General features: G+C 42.2%; 1 long non-coding RNA gene across 1 annotated transcript in view; it reads left to right on the top strand.

Moving 5' to 3' along the window:
- The window catches only part of LOC144376734 (uncharacterized), a 57144-nt gene that overhangs the window by 14605 nt on the left and 24681 nt on the right, over window positions 1–17858 (top strand). The gene's annotated exons all lie outside the window — the stretch shown is intronic.

The following is a 17858-nucleotide window of genomic DNA, read 5'->3' as shown; positions in this document are numbered from 1 at the left end:
CACTCCTCAAACTTCTTTATCGACTTTCCAAATAATTCTTCACATGGATGTGATTTTTTTTCTTAGATTTTCATTACAAAATTTTGAAGTCATGTGGTTAAATTCATGAAGTGTCATGACATAGCTTCTTCTTTTTTTTTTCGCTGTCGATGGACATGATACCTTTATCTTATTTATTTTTATGTGGTGCCGAGGATCGAACCCAGTGCCTGACTCGTGCTAGGCAAGTGTTCCACCACTGAGCCCCAGCCCCAGCCCCCTGACATAGCTTCTTGATGGAGTGTACCTTTAATCAGGTTCAGAGTGGTATTGGGAAATTTAATACCTTTTCTGACTGCAAGTTCTCTCTTGTTAATATAATATCACCATCCATGCTTCCCCCCAGAATCCCCCCACCCCTTCTCTCACTGTACTAGGATAACTTCAGCTGTGCTGTAAGAACATGGACTCCAGATCTCTCTAACATCACTACGTTTTTCCTCTCACTCCTGTTGATTGCAACCAAAGCATGGGAAAGAGGGACCTGGCTGACGGCTGCTTCTGTTCCCTGCAGAAGTGGAAAGTAGCTCCAGGGTCACATGAGGGTTTCCCTCTACTCCAGACATCTCTCACGTTGTATTGGCTATAGACAGTCTCCCAGTGCCCAGAAAGGAGGAAAAGTGGGATTCAGTGAACAAGAGGCATTTTTTAAAAGAACATTTTTATTCTTATTATTTTTTATATATGACAGCAGAATGCATTATAATTCTTATTACACATATAGAGCACAATTTTTCATATCTCTGGTTGTATACAAAGTATGTTCACACCAATTCATGTCTTCATACGTGTACTTTGGATAATAATGATCCCCACATTCCACCATCATTTCTAACCCCATGCCCCCTCCTTTCCCCTCCCACCCCTCTGCCCTATCTAGAGTTCGTCTATTCCTCTCATGCTCCCCCTCCCTACCCCACTATGAATCAGCCTCCTTATATCAGAGAAAACATCCAGCATTTGTTTTTTTGGGATTGGCTAACTTCACTTAGCAGAATCTTCTCCAACTGCATCCATTTTCCATGCCATGATTTTATTCTCTTTTATTGCTGAGTAATATTCCATTGTGTATATACGCCACATTTTTTAAATCCATTCATCTACCGAAGGGCATTTAGCTATGGTGAATTGTGCTGCTATAAACATGATGTGGCTGTGTCCCTGTGGTACGCTGTTTTTAAGTCCTTGGGGTATCGACCAAGGAGAGGGATAGCTGGGTCAAATGGTGGTTCCATTCCCAGTTTTCCAAGAAATCTCCATACTCTTTTCCAGATTGGCTGCGCCAATTTGTAGTCCCACCAGCAATGATATGAGTGTACCTTTTCCCCCACACCCTCGATAACACTTATTGTTGTTTGTATTCATAATAGCTGAAGAGGTCTGGTTTTGACACAGTTGCTTCTCAGGTTGCATTGTCTGGGGGTCAGAGGGAATTTGTGCACCATCATGAAAAGTGCCACCTACATTTTGATGATGATATAAGCTTTATTACGAAAACAATCTTACTTATATAATCCCAAAGCCAGCTCTTTGGTCTCCTATTTCTTGTAAAGTCCTCAATTTTTGCCCTGAGGAGATCTTGCTGCGGAACTCAGCAACTCTTCCAGTATAAAAATGTCATTACAACAGTCTTGGGACCTACTTTAAGGGTCCTCATTTCAGAGATTAGAGAGCATAGACCAGAGAGTTTATATGCCTTAGGTAAGGTCACACAGCAAGTGAGTGGCAGAACCAGGATGCTTTATTGAGGGTCCTGACTCCTGGCTTGGTTTTAGGATCCATTTGCGTTTCTGATGAAGCCTCTTCCCATGATTTCTAGCTTCCTTCTAACCCCGTAGCTCTCTGCTGCCCTCTATTGGCCTCCTCAAGTTATGATCAAGTGAAAATTTGCTCCGTAGTCTCACCCCACACACTCTAATTCCCAGGTGCTGAGAAAACAGCAGGACCAGTGGGTAGTCTTACTAATTAACGTTTAAGAAAAGCAACTCTAATTGGGGTGTTGAGCCCTCTAATGAGTTTCTGCTCTCAGCCCATCACTGTGTGGAAGTGATCCCTTGGACGACTCATAACAAACCCATAAGGAAATGCTAGTAAGTCTCTTTTACAGCCAATAAAGCTGAAGACCAGAGGCGATATGACAATATGCTCAGGATGTGGAGAGGACAGAGTGAATTATTAACGTTTGTTCTACAGACTGTTGTGGAACACATATTATCTGCTGGACTCTGCTAGATGTTGGGATACAATTAAAGTCTCTGCATTTCACAGCGCCTAAGATTCAAGCCCAAATGATTCTTTCTCTTTTTCATAGAACTAAACCACAATGTTTACCTTCTTTCAAGACATTCTAATTGCTACTTTCTTTAGGAAGTTCTTCCTGATCCCGCCTTTCTCCATTTCAGACATGAAAGCACAATTTGTCTTGGCTCTATCCAGGTCATAGCTAACGTTACCAAAGCCCAGTTGGAGTGCTATAGTTTGAATGTGATTTGAGTGGTTTGCCTGAGAATTTTATATCAAAATTTAACTCCCATTGTGAGATAGTAAGAATGAAAACTTAACCCAGCTCCTGTGTTTAGAGGTGGGGGTTTGGGGAGGTGATAAGGATCAGGTTAGGTCACCAAGGTGGAGCTACCATAATCGAATACTTATTGGAAGAGAGAGAGAGAGACCAAAAGAGACACATGTGCATTCCTTATCTCTTGCTCTGTGCCACCTACAGTCTCTGCCAGAAAGAAGGCTATCACTAGATGCAGCTCCTTGCCTTTGGACCAGAACAAAGAACCTAAATAAGCCTCTTTTCTTTACAAAGATTCTAGCCTCAGGTATTTCATTGTAGCAATGCAAAAGGGATTGATGCCTGGTATTCCCTTTGTCTTTTGGTTCTAGGAATGGAAGGTCTGAATAGCCTCTTTTGGGGATGACAAATATGTTGCGTGTGAGCTCTTACCTCAATTAAACTTTTTAGCAGACATTGATACTAAATTACAATGTCTTTTCCATTCTTAGCCTAACTATCCTTCTCTCTGCTTCTCTTCTGGTCCATTATGAGCTTGTGTCAAAAGCTTTTAGCCCAAATGCTTTTCTCTAACATATATGAAATGCAGAATTATGAATGGAATGGTCTGGTTGCATCTTGGAAGGAAAAGTGTCTCAGCACATCCTGAGAACCAGGGCCTCACTCACTTGGAATTTCAACCAGTTATTCACTGCACTGCAGAATGAGTAAGCCTTCAGACAGATATGTGAAATTATTATCTATTTTATTTATTAGATGTGGGACCTTGAATACAGAAGTTGTATAACCTCCCCAAGATCTAAAGAATCACATGTTATTTTAGTGGGTTATTGTAAGATTAAATGAGGCAGTGTGTATAAGACGTACAAAGTCAGTGCTCAATAAATGAAGATTATTTTCTTTATTGGCTATGATGCCCTCTTGACCTTTGGGAACCTGTGTATTACTTTGCATTTTCCAGAGAAACAGAAGAAGATGTAGATGTATGCAGAAAAAGACTCATAGACGAGTGGAGTGTGGTGGTGCATGCCTACAGCCTCCAGTGGCTCAGGAGGCTGAGGCAGGAGGGTCGCAAGTTCAAAGCCAGACTCAGCAATGGTGAGGTGCTAAGCAATCCAGAGAGATCCTGTCTCTAAATAAAATACAAAGTAGGGTTAGGGATGTGGCTCAGTGGTCGAGTGCCCCTGAGTTCAATCCCCAGTACCAAAAAAAAAAAGAAAGAAAAGGGCTTATAAGGAATTGGCTCCTAGAGTGATGGGGTTGACAAGTTCCAAGTCTGTTACATTAACATTGCCAAAAGGTCTTTGCAGATGTGATTTCTATGTGGACTAGAGACAGGAAGATCATTCTGGATTATCTTGGTAGACTTAATCTAAATTCTTGAATTCTCTTCTTTCTCTGGTGCTGGGGATGGACCCAGGGCTTATGCATGCTGGGCAAGGTCTCTACCCAGGCTCCAACTTGAGTTCTTAAGAGCAGAGGAGTTTCTCAGATGGAGATGGTAAGGAGGAAGCAGGAGACATGAAGCAGAAGGAGAGCTTCTATGGGGAATGGGAGGTAAACTGCCTGATCCTCACGCCCCAACCGAATGCATCCATTCAAGACTGTGGGCATCATCTAAGCAGGAGGGAAAAACAGGCCAAGACAACCAGAAGGGACTGAGCCACGCATTCCCAGGGCACCTGCCAGTGTCACCCACCAGCGTGGAGGTGGAGTCAACGCAGGAGTGAGGCAGAGACAGAGATCCTGGTAGGACGGAGCTTCAACACCATCTTTCCAATGAAAATGTGAGAATCTGAGGGTGGCGGGAGGGGAGTGCATGAAGGGGTGGAGAAATAGGGACAAGATTTAGAGGGATCTAAATTTCTGTCTTAACTCAAATAACTGGATGCTTTGGGCACCTGTGCAGAGCAGGAGGAAGGAAAAGAGGAGGGTGATATTCAAGTGCAGCAAAGCTTGGAATCCTTGAGTATGCGGTCTGACCCAGAGTGCCTTGGGGACCCTCCCTCACTCCCGGGGTACGTGTGCATGTCAGATGGGAACTAAGGGCATCACACCCTGCGGGCCACGTGGTGACATAGGATAGGTTACTGGACCCCTTTGGGGGCCAGTGAAATGCTGTCTCCGACTAAGACTGTGGGATAACTGTGCTCTTTTCCACTGGGCTAATGCTACGGTTGTAGGTCCAGAGCCGTTGGCAGCCACCCTGCCATCAAGTGGAAAGGGTTTGTTAAAAGTGAAGCCAACCTGAGAGCCTGGTTTATACCCAGGGGGCTCCCATCATACTAGTCCACTAATGTCCTTTTTTTTTTTTTTGGTGCTGGGGATTGAATGCAGGGCCTTTAGTATACTTGGCTAATGTCCCCCCCCCCCCCCCCCCCCCCCCGCAAATGAGAACTTTTGACTGCACCAGCTTGAGTGGAATTTTCTGTTATTTGCAACCAAAATGTTCCTGATGCACAGGTCTCGTTTTGTAGGAATAAGGAACAGGAGGATCAGAGTGTGGGACGGGATGTCCCCAGGGGTACATGCATAGTAAGTGGCATTCGTCATAGTCATCGCAAGCACGCACATCTCTAAAGCTGCTCAGGAAACCAGCCACGTCCGGAACACCCGGGGATTACACAGATCGCCCTGGAGTTATGCAATTTGTTTCTGAATCCCCTCAAAATTGATTTTAAGGGCTGTTCCTTGTCATGTTTTTCTTTCCTAGTTCCTCTGGGAGTATCTGAATCTCAGGTCAAGCACATTTACGATACAATTTGAATCAACATTGCCAAGCTGATTAAGATATTATCCCTCTGCGCGCACGCACACACACACACACACACACACACACACACACACACACACTGAACAATGTTTTGCTCATCTCTGAACCTGTGTGGGGTGGACTCCTTTACAATTCAGACCTCATCATTTCCTAGCTGTAAGGAGATGTCCCTGGATGTGTCTAATGGAACTCTCCCGATGGCCAGTGTTGGACATACACTCATTCATTTTGATTTTCCCCCTTTGCCCTAAAGTTACATTGAATCCTCAATGCTGAGAGACATCCCCTTTGCTGATTTGTGAGCTCTCTGTATCCACAATGTATATGTATTCTCACAGGTATTTGCATTGGGATCTGCTATAACAACTCCTTCTGTGCCCCTATATCCCTGCATCGGACCCTTATTAAATGCTCACTCTGTGCTAGGCACCATGCTCTGAACAACTCAGATGAGACTCAGACCTTGCAGAGTGTACTTGTACATTGTAGAGGGGCTTTGCTCTCTGCCTCATAGCCTCTCTAGGCTTATATGGTTTGTGGGTTTACACTTGTTAATTCCTCGTTTCCTGAGTTCAGGGTGAAGGTGGATGGAAGGGAGGAAACTTGGCTTCATTGGTGATAAAATCATCTTTTTCTGTTTTTAAGTCCTTTCCCCCTGCTGGCTGGAGAGTCATTTCCTGTTCCCTTTTGTTTCTCCCTTCCTGTTGATCCCTTAAAGACCTCTGTACCTACTGAATCCTCTGGCCCCTTTGTAGTACGTCTGGTACCAGGTGCATCCTAGCAGACTTAGTACATGCCAGAGAGTGTGCTAAGTGCCCTCTTACTGCAACCCTGTGTGTTGGGCATCTTGGGAATAGGTCTTTCTTCCTTTCTCTTTTTTGTTTGTTGCTTTTAGATATACATGACACTAGGGTATATTTTGACATATTATACATACATGGAGTGCAAACCCTGGAATCAGTTTTTTCTACCATAAGTTAACTTCAAGAATTTTTTTTTTCATTTTCAGTCAATTCTCTTTGCATTACTCTTTGAATTGGGAATGTTCAGAATCAGATTCAGCTGCTATTTAATCTGGACTGTCTCTCATAGGCCCGATGCTTCCATAAAATGCAACAGATGGAGACGACAAGAGCAAGCCTGAATGAAGTGGCTTTTATATCACTACTGACCTGGTCTGGTCACTTTGGGCATCAGAATTTTACTATAGTTGAGTTCTACAGAATTCAACTATCTCACTTTAAAGAATATGTACCAAGAGCCTGGATATGAAGGAGTGGTAAGTTCATGCTTCAAGAATGCCGTTTACTTATGGCAGAGTAAAACTTCATTGTCAAGGGCTGTGGAATGGTATTGGCCAATTATATCGCTATGCTGTGTGCATGTATGAATATGTAAAAACAAATCCCATCAAGATGTACAACTATATAATGCACCAATAAAATATGTGGGAAAACAAAACAAAACAAAAAAACAAGAACAACAACACCACCACCAACAAAAAAAATCTCCATTGTCATTTGCAGGAAAAGGGATGGATCTGGAGAACATCGCGTTAAGTGAAATAAACCAAACTCAGAATGTTAAGGTCATATGTGGAAGCTAGGGAGAAAAAAGGAAAAAAAAAGGGGATCTCATGAAAATAGAAGGGAGGCAGTAGAGTTGAGGAAGTGGATGAGTGGGAGGGAGGAGGGGTGGTAAAGGGGACTTACATGGGAATGAAATTGATCAACTAATATGTGCATGCACAAATGTGCCACAAAGGAAACTACTATTCTATATAATTATTATATAGCAATTTTTAAAAATGCCCTTTCCTGAAAAAACAGAGCAACACTGGCTAAAATAAGAGAAAACAAAAGAAGGCAGTTAGGGTCAAATACAGACTAGTGTTTTTGAAGATCCAGGCTGGCACAGAAATACAGTGGTCAGGGTGGAAGGGGTGGGATAGACTTGCTGGGTCAAGAGTATTTCCTGTGAGATGGGGAAGCACCACAGGTTCACCCACTGAAGCCCAAGGGTAGGGTGACGTTCACATCTCATTCTTGGCCCTTTTGGAAAGAGACTGGAAACAAACTTGCTGCCAAGTGAAGAAACAATGGATTCACTTCAGATGAAAGTAATCGAACAGAATAATCAGACAACCCTTTAATGTAAGTGTATTGATTATTCCAAATAAATAAATGAAGGAAACACTAACTTCCTGAATAAAAGATATCTTATACATACATGTGCCTACATATGCAAGTGATGACTCTGGAAGGATAAATAATAATCTGTTGGTTGCAATTTTGCCTCTTTTGAATTTTACATTAAGTGTATGTATTCCCAATTCAAAATTAAATAAAAAGTTTTTTCCTAAAAATTTAATTCAAATGCAAATAATTGTGAACAAACATGTCTAGGCATGTGTGCATTTTCCTTATAGGAGTACAATCCTACAGTAATTTTACTTGAAGAAATATATCCCAGAGATAAGACCACCTTACATGTTCAAAATAATGTCATTTAATACAGAATTATTTTAATGGCAAAGACTAGAAGTGGTTCTTGCAGGAGATTTGTGAATTAGTCATGTTCATCAATGGAGCACCTTTAGTAGATGATGAAGCTCATTTCATACAAATATGAAATTATCCTTGTAATATTTTGTTCAATGAGCAAGGCGAGAAGAAGTATGTAGAGTGTCAACATTTGTGCATAAAAGGGAGAAAAAGAACTCTTGTGTGTGTCTGCATGAATACCTGCATGCATTTCCACCTATGTGCATAAAACGTCTCAGAAAGAATACAAGTAATTGATGCATTGGTTGCCACAGAGAAAAGTGAAACTGAGCAGCTGGAAGGAGAAGCAGGAGGGTAACTTTTCATTGTTTACTGGTGTAAGCTTTGGGCTTGGACCACATAAATATATCACATATTTTTAAGAAAATATGATGTGAAATGAATGGGCTGAAATCTAGTTCAGATGTAGGAAAAGAAAGAATTAGAGAATTGGAAGACAGAATATAGGAACTCACTTAGGATTCATTAAAGAGAGTAAAGAGAAGAAACATGTAAAGGAGGAGTTATATACTGACAACAAACTTCTTATTACAGTAACAGACCTGGGAAGATGTTATGGCTTGGATGTGAGGTGTTCCCCCAAAATTCACATGTGAGATAATGTGAGAAGGTTCAGAGGGGAAATGACTATGAGAGCCTTAACTCAATCAGTGAATCAATCACTTGATGGGATTAATTGAGTGGTAAATAAAGGCAGGTGGGTGTAGCTGGAGGAGGTGGGGCATTGAGGGCTTGGCTTTGGGCTATATATTTATATCTGGAGAGTAGAAATCTCTTTCTCTCTGCTTTCTGATGCTCACGTGAGCTACTTTCCTCTGCCGAACTCTTTTGCGACGATGTTCAGCCTCACCTTGAGCCTGGAGGAATGGAGCTGGCTGTCTACAAACTGAGGCCTCTGAAACTGTGAGACTCCAAATAAACTTCTCTTCCCCTATAGTTGTTCTGGTCAGGTCCTTTAGTCACAGCAGTGAAAAGCTGACTAAAACAGAAGATAATAGAATAAATTTGAGGTGCTGGAGAAAATCTGTCAACCTTTAATTTTACCATCAGCTATACTATTATTCAAGGAGAGTGAAATAAAAACATCTTCAGACATATAAATACTGAAAGACTTTACTACACATAGATTGTAACCAGGAGACTTAAAATTTACTTTAAAAATGGAGGGAAGATGTGGAATCCAAAAAAGCAAGCATTTTCTAAATACTTTTCTGACCCAATTCTAAAACATTCTAGTGAGCCTGGAGATTAATAAAATGTGTTGAAAATTTTAATTAATGGTTAGAGTCTAAAAATTACAACTTTTAACAGCAATAATAGCAATTTGGAGAGATTATTCAAGATGTGGGGCTTAAAACACTCTAAGGATCCAATTGTAGCTGGAAGGAATCAAAAAATGTAAAGTTTGACACAAAATTTAAGCATTTGGGTTGAAAAATTCAAGTCAGCTATTAAAATAATAGAAATAAGAGCTACAGTTCTCAAATGAGAAGCAAATACACATTATTAAAGAAAATGAAGTAGAAAAGAAGAAAGAGAGAATGGTAAACAGAAAACACAAAATGTGATAATATAATAGTCTAAATCAATTTATGAATTATGACTTACAAAAATGTAAGTGAAATAAAATAATCTTTTTAAAAATAGAAGCAATCGAAGGATTAAAAAAAACCCACAAAAATGAAACTCTTTGCTTCCTACCTACAAGATAGAATGATTAAATGTGTACACACACACACACACACACACACACTTGAACACACACACTGACATATACAGGTTGAAACTGAAAGAATGGAAGATGATGTATAATGCAAATAATAAGAAGTTACTGTGACAAGATTATCAGAAGACCAAAAATATCTTAAAGCAATAAACATTTTAAGGATAAACAAAAAAACTAAAAAAATATAATAAGTGAGAGCACACATCAAGAAAACATAATAATAACAAAATTCCATGTTCCTAATACAACGATCATGTATTATAACATTGCAATAAATAGGGCAACCTTTGACAGAATAGTAAGGGGAAATTCATAAAACCATTGTAGGAGAGTAATACAACTCATAAACTGAAACCAATTAGAAACAAATTAGCTTTGAATAATAAAATTAGCAAATGTGACCTAATCTCTAAATATACATATTTAAAACCTTTGCACACAACATGTGCATGTACATATCCCTCCCAAGTACAAATAGAAGCTTTGTGAGATTTGAACATGAGTTCAAAAAGGAACTCAACTTTCAAAGGATTGATATAAAAATGACCACCATGTCTCAGGACAGAATCAAGTTAGAAATAACCTAAATGGCAAAAATCAGTCTAATGCCCCTACTTTCTCCTTTTTCCTACTTATTAGAACTTTTCTAATGCATACCTGAGGAACTCATGAGTTAAAGAAAAGGTAAAAAATATAACCATTAAGTATTTAAACTGAACAGTTTAGAGTGTATTATAAATAAAAATGCACCTGAGCTGGTCAGAGAGGTGACTAGAGTAAAATATATAACTTCATCGTATTCATTAAAAGTTAAGAATAATGGAAATAAATGCATTGTATTCAATCAAAATAGCTTAAAAAGAAAAATAAAGTAATCCGCGAAGGCAAAAGGAGGAAAATAATAAATGTAAGAGCAAAACTTAATGAAATAGAAAATTAAGACAATCGAAACCTCATTCTTTGAAAAATGAAAAAAAAGGAAATAATGAAATGAGCAAATCTTTCATAAGATTTATCATGAAATAAAGAAGTAATATGTATATAAGCAATCTATGAGGTCAAATATTTGGAATAGCACCCCTGGATATATGACACGTGTAAGTAGATAAATATTCAAGGGAGAGTGAGGGCAATCTCAAGAGAGAAGACACCTAGGGTGTAAAGAATTGCATTTGGAGGACGATGCAGGCCATCTTGAGAGTGAGAGATGCTTTTGGGGTTCCTGGCTCTTCTTTTTAAAAAAATTGTGGTGAGGGGTGGCTATGGGAAAGACTGTAGGAATGATATCAGTCTGGTGACCTTAACGTAGTTTCTGATTGTCTGGTCAATCTCTGGATCCTCAGGCTGATATGGTCTTCCTTATCTGATCAACAGAGAGCACAGGAAAGTACCCTGAATTATGGGCTGCTCAAGATATTGTCTCACTCTTTTATTTAATCGATTTATGGAGGGGGGGGTTAATTAACAGTACTCAAGGTGATTATCGTTAAGTCAACAGATTTATGGTTAACTAAGTTTTACAGATTTTCTAGGAGTTAGGAGTAAATGTCCTGGGAGAGAGACTTGGAAATGTATTTGAAACTTCTGAATTAAAATTTTATTTCATTGTCCTTTCCTTATGACTCCTTTTTACCCATCTTAACAATATTTCTTCTATCCTACCTCAGGGCTGCTCAGGAATGCCTCTTGTTATTGTAGGGGTGGACAGGTACATGCAGGTGTGCAGGTGCATGCCCCCACTCTAGAAGACAATGGCCTTCTTGGATCCATGATAACATCTGGGACGTGGGATCACATCCCTCTCTCCTGTAGTAGCTCAGAGCCAGGGACTGGCAGAGTCTAGCTGGCATGGGACTTTCCCTGATGACCCCTCCTCCTCTGCTCTGAAGTGTTTGTCTTGAGAGTCTACAAAAGTGGGGCTCCCGTACAGCTTCTGCCTACCCTCTGGGGTAGAGTTCCTCCTGATTCATTATCTTCTTTCCTTTGTTTTCTGGAGGCTTCACACCTCCGCAGAGACCTGATCCCAGGGGCCGTCCCTGGGGGGTTTAGGTTTAAACATGGAGCCGGTGTCATTTTCTTGCCAGTGATAACTACCCTATTCCTTCCCGTTCCAGCTCCGTGGAGGGCAGACCTCTGCCCTCTCTCTTGGGTTCAGAGAAGCTGGGATCTTTGAATTTGGGGTCCCCGTTCCACAATGGGACCCGAGAACCTGCCCTTCCCACCAGCTCCAGAGTTCTGAGCATGTTTGGTTTTCGTGTTCCATCCAGAGAAGAAAGCGACAGGAAGAGGTTGCGGGGACAGGTGAGTGGTTCCTCCAGAGACCTTTGCACACCTGGACGTAGGCTGTTGGCTTCTGGAGTACCTTACGCTCACATAGAGTAAGGGTGCTGAGGGACATTGGGGGGTTTTAGGTCTTTTTTATCTGTGGCCGCCTCCCTCAAGCCACCTCAAATAAACCTTCAGTTTAAATAGAATCCATTTGCTTGTTAGTCCAGAGCAGCTTCAGGACCACTCGGGAGCCCCGGATTCCATCCAGTCCTCGGCTTTCCATCCAGTGAAATGCTGCAGTGATCAAATGGTTTATAAGCAAGAGAAGCAGGACAGTAAGGTCTCCCCAGAGGTAACGTTGAAGTTTTCCAAGAACGGACACATCCCTCTCAATGAGTTTCAGAATGGCTGGGGCGTGGCAGGTGGGGAGTGGGGCAGGCAGAACAGGGATTGTTATTCCTTTCTTGAGACTAGGAACTGGAAGCTAGAAACTTTGATTCCCACCGTGGTTCTTTCCTGATCTAGTGGACTCTCCAGTTCAACAGGACTCTGGGGTCTCCGTTGCCCCCATGACTGGAGAGGGGTCAGATTGGGCTGTTTTCTGATCTGGACTCATCACTTACTAGCTGATAAGAGCAAAGCTTATGTTCTTTTTGTTCTTCTTCCCAGCTATCTGGCGATGGAGGAAATATAGGGCATGCTAGACCAGAGTTTTAAAACAGCTAATGTAGTACAGCTTTCCAGGGAATTTAAAATCCAATTCAGCAGCTAAGAAAAAAGAAATTATATAGAAAAAAATCAATTCAATTTGCCTCCTATACAAGGGAAGTGACAGTAGGCTGGCTCTAGGCACACAGGGTGTCATCCCTGCAGGCATCCCGTGATCTCAGAGCTGGGTGACAGCACGGTTTCATGGACCTCACCCAGATTGGACGGTTCTTCTGTAAGTATAGGTGGGCTTCTGTTTCTTCCCATTTCCTCAAAAAGAGGTGGCTGGAAGGTGAAAGAGAACTAAGTACTCTGGGTCCACATAATGGTAGGAACATGCATTTATTCTTTTATTCATCAACATATTTATTGCATGTGGATTACCTGCCAGGGACTCTTTTTGGTACTGGCAACACTATGATGAGCAAATTGTCAAAGGCACTATTTTCAAGGAACTTTTGTGTGTGTGTGTGTGTGTGTGTGTGTGTGTGTGTGTGTGTGTGAGAGAGAGAGAGAGAGAGAGAGAGAGAGAGAGAGAGAGAGAGAGAGAGAGAGATTATAGTCGAGCAAATAAGTACCTATCAGTTGAAAAGGAAGTTGTGACCAGGAAATTCCAGCTGAGAGGGGCTCAGAGAGTGATGGGAAGTTGCCTTTTCAGACAGGTGGTCAGAAGTGACTTCTCCATTAAGGTGGCCTTGTGCACAGAATTGAAGGAAGCGCCAGAGGAAGCCACATAGAGATGAAAGAGGGAACAAGAATGGCACAGGTCCTGAGATTTCACTTGATGCTGCTTCCTCCATCTTGAGACCATGCCTGCAATGTGCGTGTTGCTCTCCTGATTTGAAGATGGAGACACAGAGGTTCAGCAGGTTTAAATGACTTTCTCAAAATCATCGCTAGTACTAGATGGAGCCAGGGTCAAACTCTGCTCTTGTGGTTCTTGAGACAGTGCTGTTGACACAGGGGACCATGTGCGTGAGACGGGCTGCCTCTTTGCAGTGGGAGCTGGGAATCAGCCATGCAGGGAAGAGCAGCCGAGGACAAGCAGACAGCAGGGGCGGGCATCCTGGGGCCCCTTCTGTCTGCCTCATGGCACCCACCTGCCCTTGCTCGCTCACCATGGTTGGTGGTTATTTTCTGAAATCATGACCTGGATCTCAGTAAGCTCATTTTCCATTCCTTTCACCTTTGGGAACAAGTCTCCCAGGGGCCAGGTAGAGAGAACGGAAATGGAGAAATTCAGTCTCTTTTACCAGCCTTGTCACAGAGCCACACAAGCTAATGGCTTCAGGAACTAAGTTTTTAATTTCCCTGCATGAATCCCAAACTGTTTTTCCATATTTGTAAGAAAAAAAAAATCTCAGCCAAGGAAACACCATCTTTTGAGGACACCAAATTGGGTCAAGTTCCTGGGTGGCCTCTCTCCTTATTTAGTAGTTGTCCTGTGTGACCGACTCCTCTCCCCTTGGCCACTTGCTCCCCACGTGGCACTTGGTTGATGAAGTTCTCTTGACCTCAGAGAGGAAGCTGATGTCTGGGTGCCTCACTGGGCTCCTGCAGGTTGCTGCAGCCTGTAGGGGTTTCCTCCAGCCAGCAGGGCTGTGAGCTGCAAAGAAATTAACCTCACCGTCAGGGCCGGGAGTCAGGGCTTGTAGGCATGTCATTTGGTGAAATGGAACAGCAGAGAGGTGGCATGGTGTGCCACATTTGGCTCCTATCTCTGCTACATAGAGTTCTTTAATCATGTGCAAGTTATTGACTGTTCCTGAACCTCAGTTTTTTCAGTGGTAGGAAAAAAGGACAAATAACACTCCTATCAAGGATAGACCATTGAATCATGATATTGTTATGAAGAAAAAAATAAGATAATAGGAGTCTGGCAGAATTTGGCCCATGGCAGGGATACAGTTTATGATCCCTTCTCTGTTTTGGTGAGAGGCTCACCTTCCTACCAACCCCTGGCCTGTGAAGGTGGAGGGGATGGAGATGCAAAGCAGGATCTGGATGCTGCGGGGTGAGGCAGGGCCCATTCTGAACTCTTGTTCCGACGGCATTTCTCATTACGCTGTCTGAAGTGATCCCATCAGATATACTTACTCCATTGTGGTAAGCATCACCCTCCATCTGGGGTTTCTTTTATTTCATTTCGGTTAGGAGGAGGGCCTGGGATCTGGAGGCACCAGGTAGTCTCCTGCCTTCCTGTGCACATCTCCTTGTGATTCGCTTGGTCTTATTCATGAGGTTTAGGCCTCTCCCTCTGGGATGCCTTCTTCTCCCAGTTCTGCTCTTGGTTTTGCTTCTGTCTGGCCTCCACCACCCTCACTGTGATCTGGTTGGGATATTTGCTTCTTAATCTCCCCTGTTCTTTCTTCTAGGCCAAATTAATTGTCCCTGATTTTGTTTTCCTGGATGCATAACAGATTCATCACATCTTGGGTTCTTAAAAGGCAGGGCTTGGCCCCTATTAACTGTTACAGGCCTGATGCCCTGTCCTACGCCTGGCACGGAGGGTCTCCCTGACGGATGCTGAGTGGGGAAGTGGTCAGCATGCAAGTGGGCATACACCACATCAGTGAGTTAATGGGTTTGAATGCTGTGGGTTTCAAAATTTGCCATGAGTTAGGTAATCCCGAGATTCTCTTATTTAATGAATGGAAGTGAGTTAACATGCAGTCATGCGTTGCATAAGTTGGCTTGGGCAGGAACAGGCCACACTTAGTGATGGCATAGCTGTTGTAGTTTGGGTAAGTACCTCTACAATGTTCACGCAATGACAAAACTGCTTAATGATGCTGTCTGCAGAACATATTCCTGTTGTTAAGTGGTACATACCTGAATGCTAGTAAGTGCAGTGATGGGACATTCATTCAGTTATTTTATTCATTTAAACTTTTTGAATGGTTTTCTCAATATATTCATCCAATTCATTTGACAGCTAGAGTTCATCCCTTGAGTCTTTCAGAGGATGCAACGAGGTATCAGACAGTAGAGGAAGAGCTGGTAGAATTCAAGCTCATTCTTAGGATTTTTTTTTGTTTGTTTTGTTTAGATTTTGGCCTTCAATTTGGAATTCAAGAAAAGGTCTCTTTGCACTTTGTTAAGTAGATAATAGGATAGGAGAAACAATAAAGAAACATTTTTTTTTTAAATCAGGCTGAAATTGCCCACCTGTGTCCAACCTATACCTTCTTGGGTGTCAATTATCCCCCACCCCATCTCTCTGCAGAACAAGAGAAAATAGATGATTTGGTAACAGCTTGGCTGCATGATGGTGGCAGAGGTGGTGTGTCCATCAAGTAGGGTAACTGAAGCTTACCACAGTCTGATGATATTCATTTTTTTGTTCATCTAACAGTCCGGTGTGGGACGGGGATTAGCATATTATAGCCCACGGTCCATACCCAGCTTGTAGCCCAGTTTTATAAGGCTCATGAGCTGAAAATGATCTTTACATTTTTAAAGCTTTGCAACCCCCCCCCCCATATGTGGCAGAGACTATCTGTGGCTTCCAAAACTTAAATTATTTACAGTCTGGCCTGTACAGAAAAAGCTTGATGTTCTCTGTTTCAGGAAGACATGAGTTGTATTCTGCAGGGAATTCGGGTTCTTTCCATCTTTTGACTTCACAATGGGGAAAGAACAGGGAAGCCACACACACTTCTCAAAAAAATCCCAGCCACAGATGACATGCATCCCTGAGTGGATACAAGAAGGTGAAAATGTAGTCCCTTTCCAACTACGCCATACTGGGAGAGCATGAATCTTTGCACTTTCTCTGTCTGAAACATCCTACTTCTCTATCCTCCTTTGCATTGGAGTAATAAAGCAGGTTCTTTCAGTGGATCTAATCTGGACCTGATATGAACCCCACAGGTTTTGGCATACTCTAAGCCATGGATCAGAGAATTACAAGGCTCCGTGCTTGACCTCAGGTTGGCTGTTGGCGGGCACCTGCTCTGTACCAGGATGCTCTTCAGTATCTGCCAAGGTTCCTGGTACAGAGCAGGTGTGTTTTTGTACTTGTTGGCCTGATGTGCATACAAATTGGGGGGAATGAGGAAAGTAAAATGCACTTAAATGAAGACAGATAGGACTAACAAACTTGTGTCACAGCTGGAGGGACAGGGAACATTTAGAATAATAGTAACAATTCATATATGAGACAGCCAAGCTAGTGTATTGCAGATCCAAGGCTGATTCCAGATCTGTGTGACTCTACATCTCATGTTCCTCCTGAATACAGAGAAGAGAGAACATTTCAGAGAACTTTACTCCAAAATCTGTTTATAACAGCTGTCAAGTCAGGCTTCCACAGCGTCTGTGTACAGTGAACATCTCCTCTAGGGAGGGCAGGTAAGGATGTTGCAGCTTGGACTTAGAAATGGTGAGGATATGCACAGGAATCTGAAGTCACTGACCTGTTCATTTCTGATTTTGTATCTCTGCGTGCTTTCCTCATCTGGAAATCACAGGATGTTGAAACCAGAAGGAACTTGCTTAATTATAAGCAGGAGGGGAAAGGGCTTTAAAGAACTTGGCAAACCTGGATTCAAACTCTCTTTCAGGCTTAAAGTGGCAACCACCAATTATTTAGCTCACAAATTAACAATTGGGGAGGATTCATCAGGGAAGGCTGGTGTCAGTCTGGCAGTCGTAACCGGGGATTAAAGGATATATTTGTTAGACTTCTTATTCACCTACATTAGCATGTTACTGCTGGCTGTCAGTGGGAGATTGGCCAGGGTAGGGGCCCTAGTTCTTCTCTATCTGGGCTTTCTGCAAGCTGCTTGGGCTTCCTTACAATATGGTGGTTGGATTCCAAAAAGCAGGAAGTGAAAACTGACAGTTTCTTCTGATCCTGAAAACAGGCACAGCAACACTTCCATTTATTTTGCCCAGATTCAAGGGAATAGCTATTGATCCCATATTTCAGTGGGAAGAGTGTCAAAGAATTTTGGGTTGCTTTTTTTTTTCTTTTCTTGGTACCAGGGATTGAACCCAGGGGCACTTAACCACTGAGCCACATTCCTAGCCCTCTTTATATTGACATAGGGTCTTGCCAAGTTGCTTATGGCCTTGCTAAATTGCCGAGGCTGGTTTTGATCTTATGATCCTCCTACCTCAGCCTCCTAAGTCACTGAGATTACAGGCATGTACCACCATCCCTGGCTTTGGGTTACATTTGAAAACTTCTGTAGGAATGGAGATACTACATTTCCCCTTTACTCTTAAAATTAGATAGGAGTTTAATCTCTTTGTACT

Source organism: Ictidomys tridecemlineatus, chromosome 4 (assembly GCF_052094955.1).
Source record: "Ictidomys tridecemlineatus isolate mIctTri1 chromosome 4, mIctTri1.hap1, whole genome shotgun sequence".
NCBI lineage: Eukaryota > Metazoa > Chordata > Mammalia > Rodentia > Sciuridae > Ictidomys > Ictidomys tridecemlineatus.
Note: the sequence above shows the minus strand (reverse complement) of the source record. Positions and strands in the feature narration are given on the sequence as shown.